The following is a 19,966-nucleotide window of genomic DNA, read 5'->3' on the forward strand; positions in this document are numbered from 1 at the left end:
AAAACGGTTTCTATTCATTAGGGATTAGGTATCCCGGTACAACAGAATCCCGGTATTTATTTCCTTGGTCACCAAAGCAATAAACACGCGCCAAAGGTTGAAAGACCCCAGCTGACACACAGGAGGGATTACGAAGTTTTGGGTCAAAGCATATCACCAAAGTTTGCTTGAGTTCACGAAAGTTCACCAAACATTACTTGACACTAGTAGTAGTAAGTACTGCGGATGAGTTTATTCGTTTCGTCTGTATGGCCACGTTCAGAATACGCGCTCCACTTACTGCAAATACTAAAGTATCTCAAAGAGTACCTTAAATACTGCTTAGAGTATTTAGAAGTTACTCAAATTACTTCCAGTTTTGAGTATTTGGTACTGTATTTTAAATATTTTTACGTGGAGTATTTAGTAACTTATGTTAAATATTTTTGCGCAGTATTTTGTACATGTCTGCCCTAACCTCAGCTCACAAAACGTGAAAAACACGAAGTTACACTGCGGGAACGCTAACGTGTGGTTGTTTTGCCAACGATCCACTCTTTCTGAATCACATGATGTTAAAGGGACTATGAAATTTCCCGAACCCCCATACTTTTTTTCGATGGAAACTGTTCTTCCCGCAGAGAAACTAATATGCCACAAATTTTTCCGGACGAAATCGCTCCACTCTGCGAGGAGCGCGCGCTGGAAATGTCTCTTCCGCGTTCCTCCTCTCCCGCGCATATTTCCCTGCCGATGGTGTAACTGTACGGACCGCTCTTCGGTTCCCCGTTACGTCACCGGTGTTGCACAATGGCAAGTAATGCCGCGAGCTCGCGCTGTGGCTGCCGCCACTGCCGAAATCTGCCGATCGCGCGAAAGCTGCTCTCATGGAGATTTCCACTCCCGATGAACGCATACGCGGGATCCTACGGCGCATGCTCCTGGCGGGATTCCTCGGCTCGGCAACACGTCACGATGACGTGTTGCTGAGCCGGCCGTGGTCGCGTCAAGTTACCCGTTGTGTCTCCGCTCGGCAGCTCGTTACGGCGCGGCGCCAGCTGTCCTCCCTTCGCCGCTCCGTTTAAATTCGCTCCCGAGAAATCCGCTCGCGCGACGAAAGTAAAATTTCGGTTCCAGACTCAGAAAAATGTCTTCTTTCGAACGAAACGAAGAAAAAAATCGTTTCATAGTCCCTTTAACTGTGACATCCCTGATCCATGAAGTATTTCCCACTGTATATCCCCTCCTCTCATCAGTGAACCGTTATTCGTTACCATTTTCCGCCCCACAACGCAGGGGAAACTCAGTAAAACCAGTAAACCTAAGTAAACTCAGTTGCAGTGTAAAACGTCTGCGGCATAGTTTATCCTATGGGCGTTCTCTAACACAGGGTATAGACATTGGATTCTGTCTACTGTTGACTTACTCGACGGTTCGCCACAAATTAGGCTAATCTTCAAAGCCTAGCTCATTTGATTCTTTGCTCAGTTATTATGGATTATTTGCCCATTATAGATTAAAGCACATTGAGATTTGCGTTTCACGTAAAGGAACCTTACCCACAACATTATCCATCACGAAGATTATATGACCAAGTAAGGGCAATACTTGTTTTGTGCCCTATCAGCTGCAGGATGGAAATTACCTTCGTTCCAGACACAGGGGTCCCATAATAATGCGACGAAGCGGGAGAATCGTGTCGTTCACCTCCTCGTTTCTCGGGAGTTGTGAAAACGGACATCTTCGTTCTTGAAAGATACAGCGAGCAGAGCACTCAGCGGGAATGGACTCGGAGTGTTGAGGATAAAAAAAATGTCCGGAATCTGCACTAATGCGCAATACAGGAGTGCAATGTTAACCGGTAAGCATCGAAAACACGTGTAAAACATTGCTGCATTATAGCAGTTGTTAGTTATCCTCATTTCATGCCTTTGTCGGTGAGCCGTCTCTTGCCATACACTATCCTTGTCCAGTACACATTCGGATATACTTGTCTACATCACTGGTGTACGAAATAGCCCTCTCTGTGTTGAAACGAGAGCTATGAGTTGGCTTTAACTATTTCAAAACTATATGCTGGCCGTTATCATGTGGGTGAAAACTGTTGTGGACATGTCATCCAATCAGACCCAAAACTCACGCGACGATACATTCATCGGGAGCTCAAAGTAGTGGGTCTAAACTGAAATGCGGCAGCTCCATCTCGTTTTGTGCAATCGTGGTAAGCCCAACAATCTTTCGTTTTCAACACAATAAGCCAATACCCTTGTCACACAGGCAGCGCCAACCGCGGTTACACGTAATCGTGGTTTGGAGCAGTCATACGGTCGACCAAACGGAGGTTACGCCGCTAACCGCGGTTATGAGAAACCGAGCTTGGCTACCTCGGTTTCGCGATGTAACCGAGGAAATGGACGGTTGCCTTAACCGCGGTTAGCGGTGCCGTATGACATTTCCCGCACATAATCATGTGCGTACCGCGATTAATGATTCCTAAGCTGTTTAATTACTATTATGTCCTTTTGTTTTCATGATATGCAGCGTAAACAGAATATATGCGGAACCCGGGTGACAAGGGTACAAGACGAGTTTCGTTTGTAAATGTCAGCGCGCGCTCAGCTATAAATGCATATTGAGAGCGTCTGTGTGCCTGTCTACGTAGTGTTGAAGTGAAATATAAAACACTGGTCATTATTTTTATTTTACCATTGTACATGGCAGGACGGCAGAGAAAAAGTTGCCAAACGGCAACTTGACAAAGCCCTGATGGCCAACTTCAGCAGCAAGCACATACATATGAAAGAGAATATTACGAAATATGAAGTGTACAAAAGGTCACAAAGAGGGTTTACAGCACTAACAGCAACTGAAAACTACAATGATATTAAAGTGAAGACCACAAAAACGCAGAAAAGTGTTGTTTGCAATTCGTACATCCAATACATGGTTGATCTATTGTATTACATAAAAGGACCAAATATTTTTTCCTGTTACGTGTTCTGATTAAGTTATATTCGCTAGAGAACTTATTAAGTAGCTGCGGTAGATTGTAAAGAAGTACCCAAGCAGCACAATGTACTGAAAGTCGAGTGCAATAGGGGTGATCGGTATGTGTCTTATCAATGTTCTTTAGTTGCACGGGCCTGTTCAAGGCCTTCCACCTACCCGTCCACCCCTATTGCACTCGACTTTCAGTACATTGTGCTGCTTGGGTAGTTGCTTACCATAATTTTGTGTGAAGATAAGCAATTTTCTACTTATCAGTTCCACGAAGGCTAATGGGCGGGTCGTGTACTTTCAGATGCGATATCGGTCAAAGGAATTGTCGATATGCTGCATTACCTAGTCTGTATGCGGAAAATAACCTATAAGGATACCTGTTGTAGGTTTTCGTTTTACCTAGCTCTTCAACTAAGCCTTTGGTTGTCTGCAGATTTGATAGATTTCTCATGTGACGAATTATTTTCTTTTGTAACAAAAAAGTTTATCCAAATTAGTTGTCGTTGTGGTACCCCAAACTAAAATACAACAATCCAGTTCCCATTAAAAGAGGGTAATGTAAATTTTGTCTCAGGATGTTTAAAGGTAGAAAGGAATATATAGCCTTAGAAAGTGGATATTTATAGTGACACATTAGGTAAAACCGTCCCAGTACGTGTATTGAATTGAACTGAGAAACTAGGTGCGTTGGACTATGTTTCGTACGTGTACACTCGGAGTCGCGGCAAGCTCGCGAAGGACGACGATGCCCACTGTCCGAAGTGTGCGGCAAAACGTGCGGAAGGGTTTGACCTGTGTGCGATCAACTTTGAAAGAATCAGGATAAGCTTGGGCTCATTATTTTTGTACAGTGGTAGCTGTTAACGGGAAGGTCTCCGGAAGTCGCTGCGGCTGTGTCACAAAACCCCCGGTTTCGGTGATGCAAAACAAGTTAAAATAATCTAAAGCTACTACACTCTGAAAAAAAAAAGGAGTCGTACCGACTCCTTTACGGGGGTAAAACGTCCTAACTCCGGGGTGCAAAATAACACCCCTTTTGAAGAGTATCTGCAACTCCGGGAACTACGGGTAAAGTTTACTCCTATGGTACAGAGTAAAAGTTACTCCCATACAGCTCCCTATTTACTCCAGCATATTGGGTGTAAAAGTAACTCCGTTCATGAGGCTAGCGTAACTCCACTGGGGAGTTCTTGTTATGCTACATAAGGCATAAAAGTTATGCCCTTCACCTGGAGTGCACATTACTCCAGTCGTCTCCTCACCTTGAAGATCATGCAAATAAGTGTTGCAAAACAGTATATCTAAATAAGAAACATTTATTGTGTCTCTGATACAAGATGGCAAGAACAAAAAAAGGAAGCTTTCAGTGCTTAATATGATCCTATGAAAACAACTGCTAAGATGCCACAGGTACAAGTACATTCTTGCATTATAAGGTTGCCACACACCCAATGCAACTATCACCTGGCATATACTTCCAACTCCTACAAACAGGAAACAAAACAGTTATTCGAAGTTCATCTGTCACAATACATTAACATATCAGTGCATAGGAATTTGACATATCGGCACCCACTTTTCTGCTTTTTCATGAGAAAGCAGGGGGAGACGCGCCTTTTGAAGTGCATCTGGCTGAGGCATAAAGTGGCACTTCAGATTTTTCTTTTTTCTTGGCAGAAGGGTAGTTGCCTTATATGAGAAACTGCTGTCATATGTAATTCACAATTTGGAGCCTACAAGAATATCTTGCCTAAAATAGATGTGTGTATACACTTCCCAATACATCTATTGTAAAACACCTGTAATAAGATGAGCACTTACACAAGTGAAAAGGTCAGATGTACCTCCTTCAGCAGATGAGCAAGGGCATGAATTACACATGCTGGGTAATAATCTGCAACATAAATATAGGTAATGGAGTCCGAGCAGTGGCGATATGTTACGTTATCATAAGTCAAATACCTTCATAACTAACAATTTGTTGTGCCAAACAAACTATGCTAGGAAAATGAAGTGTTTGAATCATGTCTGTGCGTGCAAAAAGTGATTGGTGCTATGTCGGTTACTTACTATCTTGTTCCTCAATAATATTCTCATTTATGAGGTGATGATTGCTCTAACTAGTCCCTTTCTCTTTCTTGCAATGTGCATCCATCCTTTGTGGAGTTTTTTTTTTCTTTCTCTGTCTGCCCAATGTGCCGTGCAAACGATTCGTAAATCTCAAACAGTAACAACAGCATTAGAACTCAACACTGATGCAGTGGCTGATCCGGGGGAGGGACGGTTGGGCGATCGCCCCCCCCCCCCCGCTCAAAACAGTAGGTTTGGCAGCGGTGTCCCCCACTCCCCCCACTTAAGGGCCTCGACAAACAACCCCCCCCCCAAAAAAAAACAACAACAAAAGCGACATGGACTGGATCCGCCCCTGCACTGACACCACTTGTCGTCTGCAGGATACACGTGAATGATAATACAGAGCGGCGGTAATACCTACCCCATTGAAACTTACCAGTGCAGGGTACCTCCTTACCACAACCTGCACAGTTGACTTCTCATTCCAGAGCCATGCCGATTGCCGAGTGATGCTAGCCTTTAGGTAACTTGCCACCTTCGTCATCTGCAGTGCGTTCCATCAAAGCCAGACTATTCTGCAATGCTCTTAACATTAATTAACAAAGCGTCCTATCCAAAATACGATTTCACTTATCGTCAATTTGAAGTTCCTGTTCTTCAAAGAAGTTAGACTTCTTAGGATACAAAGGTCCACTTACGAAAAGAAACTCTCTTGAAGTAGCATAACTGTGAACAGCTACCACATTTTCATAATTCGTGTACGTAACACAGGACGCATACTTACCCGAAGTACATACAGGACGACACTCAGACACATGATTTGTAGTTGTGGCATTCATTGCACTTCAGCACGCCGACGTTGTTCTTCGAAGATAATCTTATTCATCTTTGAGAACATCGTCAATACATACAGTTTCAAGTTCCCGCACGACAACGGCCAACCGCTAAACGACCGCGCGATGTCAGTGTTGCTAGACTACGCAATGAAAAGAACGAAAACGGTCCAAGAATATGAAGACGCCTCGCGCTCAACTCTTACCACGGAGTAAAGCGCTGGTTGAATGGAGTTATTAGAGCATGAAAACATAGAAACGCAGAAACAGGGAGTTGCAATGGTGTTTGGTGAGAGTTAAACTGCATCAAGGGGTGTAAAATTGCCTAATACTCTCGTTCGACTCCTTTTTTTCTCAGAGTGTACAAGCAGTTTTGATATACTCTGAGATGAGTACGTTGTCCCGGAAAGTGTCCCCATTTTTCAGCGTTTCCTGTCCCGCTAATCCCAGCTCTACACATCACCGCTAACTTCACAGATTACAAGACAGTACTCGTCACTCTAAAGTGGTTGTGCATATATCAGCAATAAAAGTGTCAACATCCATACACAACAGGTCTGAATTCGCGTTACACAATCGTAACCGTCCCCTATGTTTTTTACTACTCTGATGAGTCTACAATACAAGAATAAGCTTGTGTTTCCACTCAGTGCAGCTGGACCCTGAACGTTCAGGCTGGGACACTTCCCGGGCAACATGCAGCTACACTGGCAGGCAGACCCTCCCCTTGACTCTCGCACTTAAATGTCGCCGGTGAAATCCTGAGCACTATTAACTGCACTTTTTGCACAAAGTTCTGATTCAAAAAGTGGAAGATACCCAGCACGTTTGTGTTGCCTACTGACACTAAGTTGATATGGCGGCAAAAAGAGGAACCAAACGTTGTGAATAAAAACTTTAAAAAAAGTGTCACGGATTCTGCCCATGTCATGCCACATCTACGAAAACAATGAGGGGGAGGAGGGACTTAGATTGATAGCAAGATATTCTGACTATAGTTTTGAAGAAACAGAGCAGCGTGTTTACGAGCCCGTTGTCGTGAAATGGCGATCGTATATCCGACTCCTTTTATGAAATCTGCATGCAATTTCCCAAATCGTACTTCATTCGATGCAGCTCACGTACCCTTCTTACCCGTCTATTTGACTTCTGCTTCGAGGTCTGTCCTCAAATCCCACAATAAGAATGGTGGAAAGTTTCGACTTTGCAAAAGATATTAAGTATGCTGCAACCTTATTTCTTTCGGCTGTCATATAGTTTATGACGTACAAGCGCGTATCTGAGTTTACGGGATAAACGAATGTTTTGTACGTTTCCCGATAGAGTGTTCTTTTTTTTTTTTTTTTCTTTCTTCGGAGCGAGCATGGCAGCTATGCTTCCGAGGTGAATCGGAATGCACTTTGTCCATATTAGTATTCCTGATTCGTCCAAGTGCGCCGAAATCCTATTTACTTTCGTCGCTGAAATATGCACACGAGACACACGCAAACAATGCTACCATCACGCCCTGCTAATTTGGACCCTCCGGTTCCTCGCTCCCACCGTTTGGAAAAGAAAGAGAAAAACATGTATTCATCTCAGGTGAATACCTACATTATCTTGACAGTTATGCCTTTAAGTCAAGGTTTATGCCTAGTTCACACTGCAATTTCTCTCCGTTGCGGGCAGGAATCGGAACCGTTATTTTTTCGATTTGGTTCGGGTTCAGGTTCAGGCATATTGGCTCGGTTCGGGTTCAACTCCGCAGCAGCGCGGAATATCGGTTTCAACCGGTTTAACCGGCTCGAACTGGTTCAGGAAAGTGAGTTTTGAGCAGCTTGCCATGGGTTCAAAGCAAGCACGTCTTCTTCACGATTCTGAAAAACAAATGTACTTTTGTTGTTGTTGGTGTTGCCGACACAGCAGTGGTTCACAGCAACAGTGCGTGTTACAGATCTGCATTTCAGATGCAACGTTACGGTAGCATACCGTGCTCTCTATGTTCACTCATCCGCCCTGTTACATCCTGCTCAAGGACTGGCCATTATTTTCACAGACCAAAATGAAAACTTTGGGTTGCTGGACGAGAAAAATCGCGTATAAGAAAGCCTACAACTGCTAAAAGGACGACTTCAAAACTAACACAACTGAACGCAGTAGCTACGAGGAGGAAATACGAAGTACCTCGGGCACTTTGGTTGCAGTTTTGTTTTGTTTTGTTCAGTTTCAGGTTCGAATTTATTTGGCAGCGAGACTCAATTCGTTGGGGATGAAGGAAATACGCGTCTTCTAAGAAGCGCAATGAACAAAATAAAGAAAAAAATGGCGTTCCTTCACGATTTTTTTGCGGGCGATCTATCGAACGGATTTTCGTTCTGAAAACGGCTACGATATCAGGTGACCGAATGGAACAGATGTTCTCATTGGGACAACTTTGTAGCTTTTATAATTAAAAAGTTACCTAATGAAAGTTAATTAAGACATTGCCTTTGGACTTTGCTAATGCCCTGCTAGGGAGTGCCCTTCAGCATATGCTATATTGCAATTGATTTCATCTTGGAAAAGGTGTTATATATATTTTTAAAAAATCTGTTCACACTTAGCGTGGACACCCTGTACATTTATTACAGGGAACTTCCAGTTACAACTGCTAGCCTAAGTGGCAGCGAGACCATCAGCAATCAACCTCGCTAACATGCGCGGGTGCCTTCTTAAAGCAAAGGCCACCTCTCTTCTACCAATCAGCACACACGAAACTGACGTCAGTATGAATATACAAAATGTGTGGTGAAAGTGAAACCCCTCCACACGAGCAGTGCATCAGTTCAAATACAGTTGTGCCGCCTAACAAGCGGCGACTTTCGTCGCAGCGTTTCAAAGCGACGGGCCCCGCGGGGTTAACCTTGGATACCTGTTGTCCAGGTAACATCTCATTACGGCCCGAGTCTCATTACGGCCGAAGTCTCATTACGGCCGAAAGTCTCATTACGGCCGAAAATCCTTTAATCCCCAAGTGTCTCGTTACGGCCAAAGTCTCAATACGGCCGAAGGTAGTCTCATTACGGCCGAAGATGTCTCATAACGGCCAAAAAGAAAAAAGAAGCATCCACCATAGTAGCTCTGTATATACTGTGTTTTATGCTTCCCAAAATGTGTCCGAGGCGGTGTGCCCCCACGGCTTGTGTCACACACAATGGTTCATGCACACAATATTGCGACAGTGTTTCATGCATCCCTCGTGAAAAATGTTTTTATTGTCATATGTGTCACACGATATTTGTATGTGTTACGCCATTTTGTCTCAGTATTCAAGCAACATCCTACTCGTTGGTTCTGTGAGCAAACTGTGTGTTTGTGTGTGTTCTGAAAAGTACTCCACAAGGGAGCCCACTGGGAGCTCCAGGAGTCACATGACCTATGACCATGATCTTCTCCCCCACTAGCTGCCTTCTACAATTTACGTCCACCTGAAATTTACAAAAAAGTACATAAGCCACTGAACAAAATGACATATGCTCTTGTTTGATGATGACTATAAGACATATGCTGTCAAGCAGACTTTTTTTTCCATATATTCGAAACATATTCAAGAATTATGGACAACAATGACAATTACGTCATAATAATGCAGCTGCATAGCCAGGAAACTATTTCAGGAGGTGTTTTATGAGGCTTGACATGGGGTGGAGGAGTCCCCCTCGTCAGTGCTTTATCCAGACCCCCCCTAACTTTTTTGCCTGTGCACCCCCTACAGGGGGTGCCCTTGCGATTTCAGCTTCAGATATGTCTGTAACGATATGTTAAGCTGTAATGACGTAACTATTCCAACAATTTTTTCCAACACCCTTCTCGTGCTTGGGATTCTGGATAAACCACTACCCCTTGTTCATTTTCGTGGGGCACTACATTAGAGCTTATGCCATTGCACTGATGTCACAATGTTAAAAGTGTGTGTCACTCTGGGCATTCGGAATTCTTCTAAGCTACAATATGTAAATTCAGAATATCCGAAGGGTAAACATCAGATGTTACCTGCAGGCTTCATGCTGAAACGCGTGTACGCAAAACACTTCCGCCGTGGTGGGCGACGCCGTTAGTGTAATCATACACGCAAGACAATTGCGGGCACATGGAGTAGTGGCAGCAACCTGAAAACGATACATTTTCTTGTTACATATGAGTAATCAAAAATATACATTCCCACATGTTTCGTTTTGTCGTTTGTAGGAAGCGCTAGTAAGGGAACAGCACTTGGTTGGTCACATGCAAGCCACAATGCGAGAGGTGCCGATATTTCGATAACGCGATCAAAAATTAAATGTCTAGAACCATGCACACTTCCCCTTGCAACTACTTCCTCAGCATCGTGAGACATGACACCCATGACATGACACCATGTATTCACGCATAGTGTAATGATATGCAGGAATGAAAAAGATGCCAACATACCTGTAATCCAGTGTCCCATAAGTTTGATTCGATTTTTTGGCAGCTACCATGAAGAGCAAATGCACGATTCACAAGTTTCGTTTCGCCATTTTCATTGTTGATTTCGCAAGCGTCGAGCAATCCCACGTGACCTCCTTTGGATCAGTGAAAAGTGAAAATTACTCGCGTCATGAACATATATGTTCATCTCAGCGCAAATCACGTTTTGCATGCTATAGAAGAAGGGGGGATCAATACTCTTCCTTTCGTGTTTTGATATCTTGTTGTTTTGCTACTCTCACTTCGGAGTTCGGATGGTGTCTAGCAACGTTGGGTACCTCGTTTCTTGTGTGTGTGAGCGAGTGGTTGCTGTTTACGATGTGTTCATATATCGCTTTGTAGTGCTGTAATGTGCAAATTAGCGGACTTTATAGCGGCTCTCTATTTTCCGTCGTTGTCTTTCGAGCAGCGCCTGTTGTTCCGGTAAAAATCGAGTTGAATGAATCGCCACAGCCCCAACGTATATCGCGCAGTGTTGACCAAGACCAAGTCAAGCAGGAATTCTGGTGAGTAATGCTTTCGTAGATTGCCTGTCTTAGTAGTGTGCTGTCCACACATAGTTGGATTCTCATAAGAGTAATTTAAATTAATCAAAACAGCTGAAGTGCCTGTAATAGATGTAACTCGGTATCCGTTCGTAGGTTTGCGCCGTTTCTAGTTGGTTGCGCGTTTAGGAACAACAAATTTATTCGAAGACGATAAGATACCGATGATGCATCACCGTACAGCAGCATTTACTCGTATCATTGTGAGCCATATTTCATTTGTTAAAATTTGTCGTCGTATTTCTTCAAAAATAAAAGCGCAAGTCGGCGTACTTGAATTGATCTCCAAGAACTGCTTACGTCGAACGTCTGCAAATGTTGTACTTATGTGCCTTCGCGCACCATAGTAGGCACAAAGCATATCTGATTAGAATAAATACTTCAAGAGGAAGTCATTCAAATACACTGTTATTTATAGCTGGTTTTCCATTCCAGGCATGGTGTGTGGCTGCACGAAAGATTCCGAAAAAGAAAAACAACACCATGGCTAATAGGATGTTGCTGCCCAGGGAGTCCTGGCGAAGAGGTGAGCTGTTAAGATCATCATAAGGTTCTGTTGTGAAGTGAGAAATTTTGTAGTAGTGCACGAATGTTAATTCGTGCACTACTTTTATAAAAAAGAAACCAGAAATGGAAAGTTATGCATGCATCATTTCATGAATTGTAATGTATTACTATTTGATATTCACATGTTTCCATTAAGGGAATGAACTACTGAACCTATATTCATATCACGGTCATGCTCTGTGTTTACCTGGAAGGCACATTTTTAAGGCTTGTCATTCTTTTGTCTAAATGAATATTTATGTTAACCTTGTATGAAATAGCAGACACGTATCAACACGTGTGCAGCTTGTGCACATTAAAACGAGCCATGTAGAGACAAATGCTTGTTGTTGTTGTTTTTTTTAATATTCTAGCCTATTCATGGTTGCTCATCGCTTCTTGCAGGTTTACTCATTCCAGAAGCAAGAATTGTATCATTGTAAGGCGAATGGAAATAAACTGACATCGACTGAGATAGGTGCTCTGTCATGGCCAATGACTGTAGGATGGCTCCAAAAGCGTCACAACAAAGCCAATATTCATCTAGCTCTCTACAAGTAGCTAACTCCACATAGTAGCCTGCTTCACAGCCTACACTGCCTTGTGGGAGTACACATTACACAATATGTTGCATTGTGCTGTGGTATGATAACATACCGTTTGTCTCGCAATATGTGTATATAAATATGATAAGGGCCCTAAGGGCACAGTGCATGGCTTATACCCTGCTGAATATATATCCATACCTGGCTGCGACATTGCATATCAATGCAGGTTACAATACACATTTTGACATTTGGCCGTTATGAGACATCTTCGGCCGTATTGAGACTTTGGCCGTAATGAGACACTTGGGGATTAAAGGATTATCGGCCGTATTGAGACTTTCGGCCGTATTGAGACATCGGCCGTAATGAGACTTCGGCCGTAATGAGATACAATCGTTGTCCACCCTGGTCCGTCGTCACTCTGCCGCTAGCACGATTATAACCCTCCCAATGTCCTTGGAGGCACCTACGTTATGTATCGACGGCGGTGACCAAAAGGGTACCTTAATCTCATAATGTCTCTAGGTGCAGGGTTGCCATTCAGCGAATAATGCGCACTTCAGAACAGAAGTCACCGACACACCAGCAAGAGATTGCGCGCCTAACAGTACACTATCGCCTTAGCGTACGTAAGACATAGCATTGGTGCTTCTGAGCATGCGCAAAACATAAAGAGAGTTGCTTCGCGCAGAACCACCACGCTATCCATTACGTATAGGCAGTGACGATAGCGTACGATGCACTGAAACTCAGTAATAGCGAGTTTTAGTACATCGCAAAAACTCAACGACACCGATACGATAAAGGAAGTTATCGAATCCAATTTTAGCAATGTGATGTCACCTTCTTCAAAGAAGCAGGACGATTGGCTTATCATGTTTTCGGACCGTTATCGTGAACACCTGTGGATCCACTAGAACTCGCTATCGCTGCTAAACGTCGCAAAACATTCCATGACTGTCTGCAAATTTGTTTGTGTTAAATATGCTGGACACATTTTTCGACACTGTTTCGTCAAACTGGCTTTTTTATTTCTTGCACGGCAGTGCGTACGATCCTCATAGTAAGAAGGGGGATTTGATTTCATTGTGGTTTTATTGGCGCATCAGCTACAAAGGCCATAATGCGCCAAATACCAGTGAAGACTAGTTAATTAAAAAATACATGGGGGGGGGGGGGGTGCAGGACTAAAATTTGAGTAACTGCTAGATTAGTATTTAAAATCACAAATCTTTTAAAAACCCAGTATCTTTAAAAAAACCTATACACGTTCTCAAAAGGAACAAAGCTGTCATCACCCAGCAGAAGCATTGGGTGAAGGGGCAAAAAGGTTCTGTAAAAGGGAGCAAAATGATGTTGACGAAGATGTTGATACACTGGACACATGATCAGGATGTGAATGATCGAAAGCTGTTCCCCACAGTGGCTGCATTCCGGTGGGTCTTCTCCTCGTAGAAGAAACCCATGCGTCAAGTATGTGTGTCCCAAACGAAGGCGGGAGGATAGCACTTCATATAGTCGATTGGCCATACCAGGTGAACTGGAGCCTGCATAGGGCTTGATACTACGTAATTTATTATTGGTCTGCCGGTCCTAAGATGTTTCCCAGTCATTATTGATGCATCTTTTGAGACGTAGTTTGAGATCTTGATATGGAATATCGAAATGGGTTATGTCACCTGTTAATGCAGCCGTAGCAGCATGATCAGCTCGTTCATTGCCACGTATCCCGACATGACTGGGCACCCAGCAGAAGAGTATCTGATAGGCCCTATTATCCTAAACCTGTTGTCCGCGACACATCTGGGAGCTGTGGCCGAAACGTTGACATTTAAAGCATCGCCTGGGGTTTGGAATGAATCTTCGTACACGACAGTTAATGTAGCCAGCTTTGATCTCTGATGGGAGTTTGTGTAACTGAAAAGAGAGTATTACATGCTTTGTTTGGGCTTCCTTACCATCCCTTCTCATCACAATGCGCTTTGCACATACAACCCCTTCATCCCTCAATCCTTCCTCGATCTCCGCTTCAGAACACGAGAGGAGTTCATCCTCGTAGATCACGCCCTTTACTATGTTTAAGGTACGGTGTGTTGTGACCATGACTTTGATTTCTCCAACCAGTTTCATTGCTTGCAGTGCTACACTATGTTGTTTTGTGTGAACTTCGACATGAAGATCCCCAGTGTTTAGCTTTTTAGCATTGTAGGACCTGCCTAGAAGCTTCTCAAGTTCCTTTGCTACCAGAAATGGCCATAGTTTTGCAAGAGGTCTGGATTCATTCTCAGATTTTATCACCAGTACTTTCGGAAACCAGGGTTCCGGGTTCAAACCTACAAAGTCAAGATTCACTCTATCGGTGCGACCCCTTTTCAAGGGCCGATCATGTATTTTTCTGTTGGCTGTATCCATGAAGAAATGTGTGTCATTCAGTGCAGTGGGGTGTCGCCCACCACCGAGCCCAACCAGGGGAACGCACGGTCTGCACGTTAACACTTCCCCTGCACTATACCCAAGTGCAGCTTCACCGAGAGGTGAAAGAACTGCCCAAGGTTGACCCTTGCCGCCAAAGAAGGTGAAAAGAGGAAAAGGAGAGAAAGAAGGAGACCAAGGAAGAGAACGTAATGAAAAGGGAGATGGCGACTAGCTGAATAATCCTGGCCGGGTCACCACCGCTGACCGCTGACCACCCGACTATGGGAAGCAGGGCCCAAAGCGGTGTGTTGCTTTCCCGGAGGGGCCCCGAAGGGTCCTAAACAACCTCCGGGTCCACTCAACCGCCAGGATCCCCCTTTCCCCAGACACGGGAAAGCCACGCACAGCTATACGTGGGGGTCTCCCTCCTGCGACGACCCAACCGTTGGTGCTGGAGGGGGCTACCGCGGCTGCTGCCGGGCGATGGGGGCGCCAAGTTTCCGACGCCGGGAGTAAGAAGGGATAGAAAGCGCATCAAATGCCTACTAGATGTGCGACATACCGGCGCCACTCTATTTACACAGCAGCTATGATGGCTTTATGGTCTGAGAAATGATTGCTGATGATGTTGATGTGGCGAACCGATACCATTTTCGGTGCGGTCATCACGAAGTCTATGCAGGTAGTGAGATGGGTGCCGTCGTTTTGGAGCTCGAATCCCATTTGCTCCTAAACTTGTTTCGTGAAAGTGATCGTCTTGGATACGTCTACGTTGAAGACACCCAATACTATCAATAGTGGGTTTTAGTGAATTGTTTTCACACAGACGTTTCGTGAATGTTTGGCGGAGGGCCAATGAGAAGAGGGAATGGCTCAGAAAAGAATCTTCCGATTGGACAGCGGAAAAACTGTTCGCGAACCGTTTGAGTGAAAATGATTCATTAACCTAATGATAAAACTCCCGCTGATCAGATTGACCTCGACGTGCTTTTGTATCAGCTGCCGGCTTCATAACTGCTGTAATAGTACGTCTAACCATTTCTTCTACGACACAGTGGAAATTTGGAGAATGAATCGCGCTACAGGCACGCGGACTAATCAGAGAAACAGCAGAACTAGATGTAGCGATGGTCCCGTCTGCGGAAATTGGATGGTGCATAAGCCAAATGGCCTCCTCCCTCCGTCATCGGCACACGAAAGACAAACACGGAAATGACTACCGTCCACGTCCCCTCCCGCTGAAATAGGAAGGTTAAGTTTATGATGTCGGGTGTACAAAGTGAGGCGGATTAAAGTTCGCTCATGTGTATTCCATTACTTGAAAGGTTGGTTATACTCCTCTCCGCGTACGAGTTGGGTTTCAGTCCTAACGAGTGGTCTCTTCCTTTTTCACTTTCTTTCTTCCCTACGAAGCCGAGGAAAGTTGATAACCCCACAAGAGGGTCAGCGAAATGAGTTAGGTCGGGGCACGTCTTCTCAAAATACAGGATTTCTGAAATTGACTTCCCAGTCTGTCCGCTTTAGCTTGAGTACAAGTTTGAGCGCATATGCTACGCACGCTCGTAATGATCGCGGGGGAGATTTTGAAATGTTCATTCCGTTAAAATGAGGTTTACTGTATGTAATTCAAGCATGCTTACACCATACCTTCAGGTAATTGACCAAGACGCAAACGAGCGGGGGCGCCAGGATTCCCAACAAGACGGTCCCAATTTCCGGTTACGTTGGCTATCAATCATACGTCATCGGCATGGCCTTCACTTGAATTTGGAACCTCCATTTTTTTTTTTTTTTCTGAACGTTCAAGTTATTTACACTCTTCCCGTGATTCCTCGCTCTCTCACGCGCGGATGATCAGTGTGTTTGTGTCGTCCCTCCGTGATGTGATGTGATGTGATGTGAATAAAGAAAAAAATGGAGCTCCGTGGAGCTTGTTGAAGAACATTGCGCCTATGCATGGGCCGAGCGATAACGTACCACATAAGACGTGGACAGAAGATGGATTCGACATAGCACATTAACTCCAATAACAACAGCTTTTCGCTTCCCGTTGAGCTCAATGTATTCACTTCTTTAAATACAGCAGCCTAAAGTCGAGTGTGCCGAATTGGCAATTCTTTCTACTGCCGTTTCATTTTCTGATACGTTAGGTCTGGTGTCATCCGTCGTGATGCTCACAGCAGCAGAACATTTGCCCGCGCGACTTAGTTCGGAGAAACTCGAAACTACTTCAGCGTCACGCACATAGAGTACAGGACAGGATGTCAAGGAAAAGAGTAATTCGGATAAGTGCTGCCAGTGTTGGCACGATTATATTTCCCGCCAATACATTACAAAGGTTCGTATGCACGGATTCTCGGAAATAGGTGAGAAAGTCAGGAATTCTAAAGTCTTTCCGACGACCTTACTCGTAATGGCCGTCAAGTCGGGTAAACCAATGACAAAATTGAAAGTGTCGATGCAATTACTCTTCTTTCGAAAATTTGGTGCAGCTCAACAAAATAAAATAAAACAAAATAAATACACTGTGTAGTAAACATGACTCCCTCACACGCGTGCACAAAAACGTGACGTGTTTGATATCGCAGTATGTTGACACAGTGGCGTAGCCAGACCGCCAAGGTAGGGTGGGCTCGATACGAAAACTCGCCCCCCCCCCCCGCTGATCCTGGGTGCTACAACACAAAATACTTGTGCACAATGCGGTAATTGATTTGGGCGTTTACAATACGATTACGCAGTGATGTCCAATGAGGCGGTGTCACGAGATCGGAAGGATTTTGAAAAGCGTATACTTTGAAAACCATTCAAGAGTTCCGATTAGATAGACGCCATGAACTGTAAGAACTTTCGCGATCGTCACACTGTCCCCCCCCCCCATATATTATTTTCTCCTCGGATATGCGCGATTTGCGTGGGTCCGTCGTGGCAGGTAGGGGGGGCTCGAGCCCCCCCTAGCCCCCCCCGTGGCTACGTTACTGTGTTGACATCTGTGGATAGCCCCACGCTGGAACACCTAGACAACTGTTATATCGCACCGGTGTATTTTTTCAGATATAATACACGTCTCACCCTGCGGTTATCCACCGGAAGCCGTGGAATTAAAAGTTAAAGCTGAGGAATTGTTGTGATGGAAGACAACACGCGCAGTATACCACATTGTAGTTGTGGCACATCGCGGGCTGTTGACAGGGGCCGGGCACAGTGAAACTGGCGATCATGAATTCAGTGACAATTAATAAGGATCCTGCTAAAATCGGCGTTCCATACTCTTATCTGTATTCTCCTGTGGCAGGCGTACCCGCCCCGCGCCTAGTGGATAGACGGCCCACCCCACAACCAGAGCCCCAACAATTACGGTGAACTCTCCTTCGATGGCCCAGCACACACAAGGACGGTGTCGTACTGATTCTTTTATTTTAACGAGTCGTTACAATACTCTTACGATCCAAAGATAAATTGATTTCGCTCCGTTGGAGGCGAGTTTTTGGGTATCACGCCGGGGCCGGCGTCTATTTTTCGCCTCCGGGGGAGAAGTGGGAAATTTGCACCCTCCACCCCTGGATTATTGACTTCCTTTCTTTCTGTTCTCCTGCCCGAAAGGTGCCCTCTTGGCGCCATTCAGGCGTGCTCGGGAATGGGTGGGGTGGAATTGCACCCCCCCCCCCTTTCGTAGACGCCGGTGCCGGTACTGGTCGCTCCGTACAGCCATTCATTACATCATGACGGGTGAGCTCCGCCGTAATTGACGCCAGGTTAACCGGCGAATTTCGGCGGTTCAAATCGCCCGCTAGATTTAACCGTCGTTTAGCTTGACGGAGCTCGGTGAAACGGAGTCAGCAGTTGACGCTCCGTCTAGGGATCGTTGACCTCGGTTCAAACGCTGAACCACGTTGGTGAAAAAGGCCGTATTACGGTAGTAAACCCGTAAGCGTCCTGTGTCAACAAAGTAAGCTTGTTATCTCTCTGACTTTCATAGTTCTTTGTCAAAACTGTAAATAAACAGAAAACAGTGTGTAAATCGGGAAACAGTAATGGTAACGGAAACGTAAGCTTTGCATCTCCGATACGATACCCGGTACGGCGTTGGTCTCATGGCGCGTGCGCGACGTTATCGGAGCTAGAGCTCTGCACGGGCCGACTTTTCCGGCCCCGACCCGGCCCGAGCGCATCGAAAAATGGCCCGACCCCGCCCGGTGGCCCAGTGAGTAGAGCCCGACCCGGCTCGGTGACTCGGCGAATAGAGCTCGGCCTAGCATTTCCAGTCGTGACTTACGCGTTTCTATTGCTTATCCCACCAGCAATGGGGTAGAATATCGCCTCTGGCGATGAACCTCCCCACTCTCCTTCTGAAAATAAAGTTTTTGTTCTATTGCTTATCAAACAAATTTAGAAGTAAATGTATAAGAAGAGAAGACAAGGTCACAAACAAGCAATAGCTGGTGGCTTAAAGGAGCAGTCTAGAGGCACAAAACTTTGTTTCTGTTTTTGGTCAGTATGGAATGTTAGGCACCCGAAAACAGTTTTCCCAGAATTAGTACACCCTTAGCGAAATTGGGACGTCTACAATAGCCCCCTGAATCTCAGGCGCGCGAAACACCCTCCTTCGCCTTCACCCTCCTTCGATAGCCACGTGATGAGCGCCGCCATGCGCGTCACTATCTGACGTGTGTTGTAGGGTCGCTCCTCATTGGACCTGGGATCACATGATCGAGGTGAGCAACAACGCGCAGGCCGGAGCGTCTGCTACCGCTTCGGAGACGATAGGCGTTCTCCGGCTGCGTGATGTCTGAAACGGAGGATTTGAAGGCTGTCAACGACACGACCTCGATTTTTTGGGACTGCTGACACCACGGGAAGAACGAGTGGTGCAGCACGAATCTAACTGTGTGATGTACAGCGATGTGAGGTACCCCAGTGCTTCCCGACAGCGTACAGCCTCTCTGACCGTTTTCACCGCACAGTTGGTTCAATGGCTAACAGGTGGCGCCGCAATAGCGCCGTTATTCGTTGCTTGTTTTCTGCTACTGTGACTTTCTTGAGCAGCGAGTGCGCCCTGTGCCTTTTCCTTGTGTGGTACTGTGTACTGGTACTGTGTGCTGTCGCACCAGGAAGGTCTTCAGCGACGCCATCGGGACGTAGCAATTGGTGTGGCGTGTGTGTACGTGCGGTAGTTGCATCGCCATGCCGACCGAGGGGTGAATATCTGCTGCTGTTCCATCATTGACGTAGGACAGAAAAGCTCGGCGGTGATTGATAATCGGATATTACTCTTCGCTTATAATTGCAATCTGATTAACTCTGCACGTTCTCTGCCACTCGGGTATTAACACTCCGACGGCAGTCATCTTCGTTACGCGCGCTCGGTCGTCGAGGTTACGCTGGAGTATATAAACAGGCGTCTACACTAGAAGTTTTTGTGGGGATAGAGGATGTTGTCGAGAAACTACTCCCAATCCCTATCCCTCTCACCAAGCTTTGCGAACGTGATTGTGAGAGATGCGAGGAGTGAAGAGCAATGTGAAGTGGCTTTGAGAATAGAATCCAGAGGGTCGAATCA

At 45.3% G+C, this 19,966-nt stretch overlaps 1 protein-coding gene across 3 annotated transcripts in view; it reads left to right on the forward strand.

Annotated features, from left to right (window-relative positions):
* LOC135385555 (dopamine D2-like receptor) overlaps window positions 1–19,966 on the forward strand; it is an 844,468-nt gene that overhangs the window by 654,576 nt on the left and 169,926 nt on the right. The window lies entirely within an intron of this gene.

Source organism: Ornithodoros turicata, chromosome 2 (genome assembly GCF_037126465.1).
Source record: "Ornithodoros turicata isolate Travis chromosome 2, ASM3712646v1, whole genome shotgun sequence".
NCBI lineage: Eukaryota > Metazoa > Arthropoda > Arachnida > Ixodida > Argasidae > Ornithodoros > Ornithodoros turicata.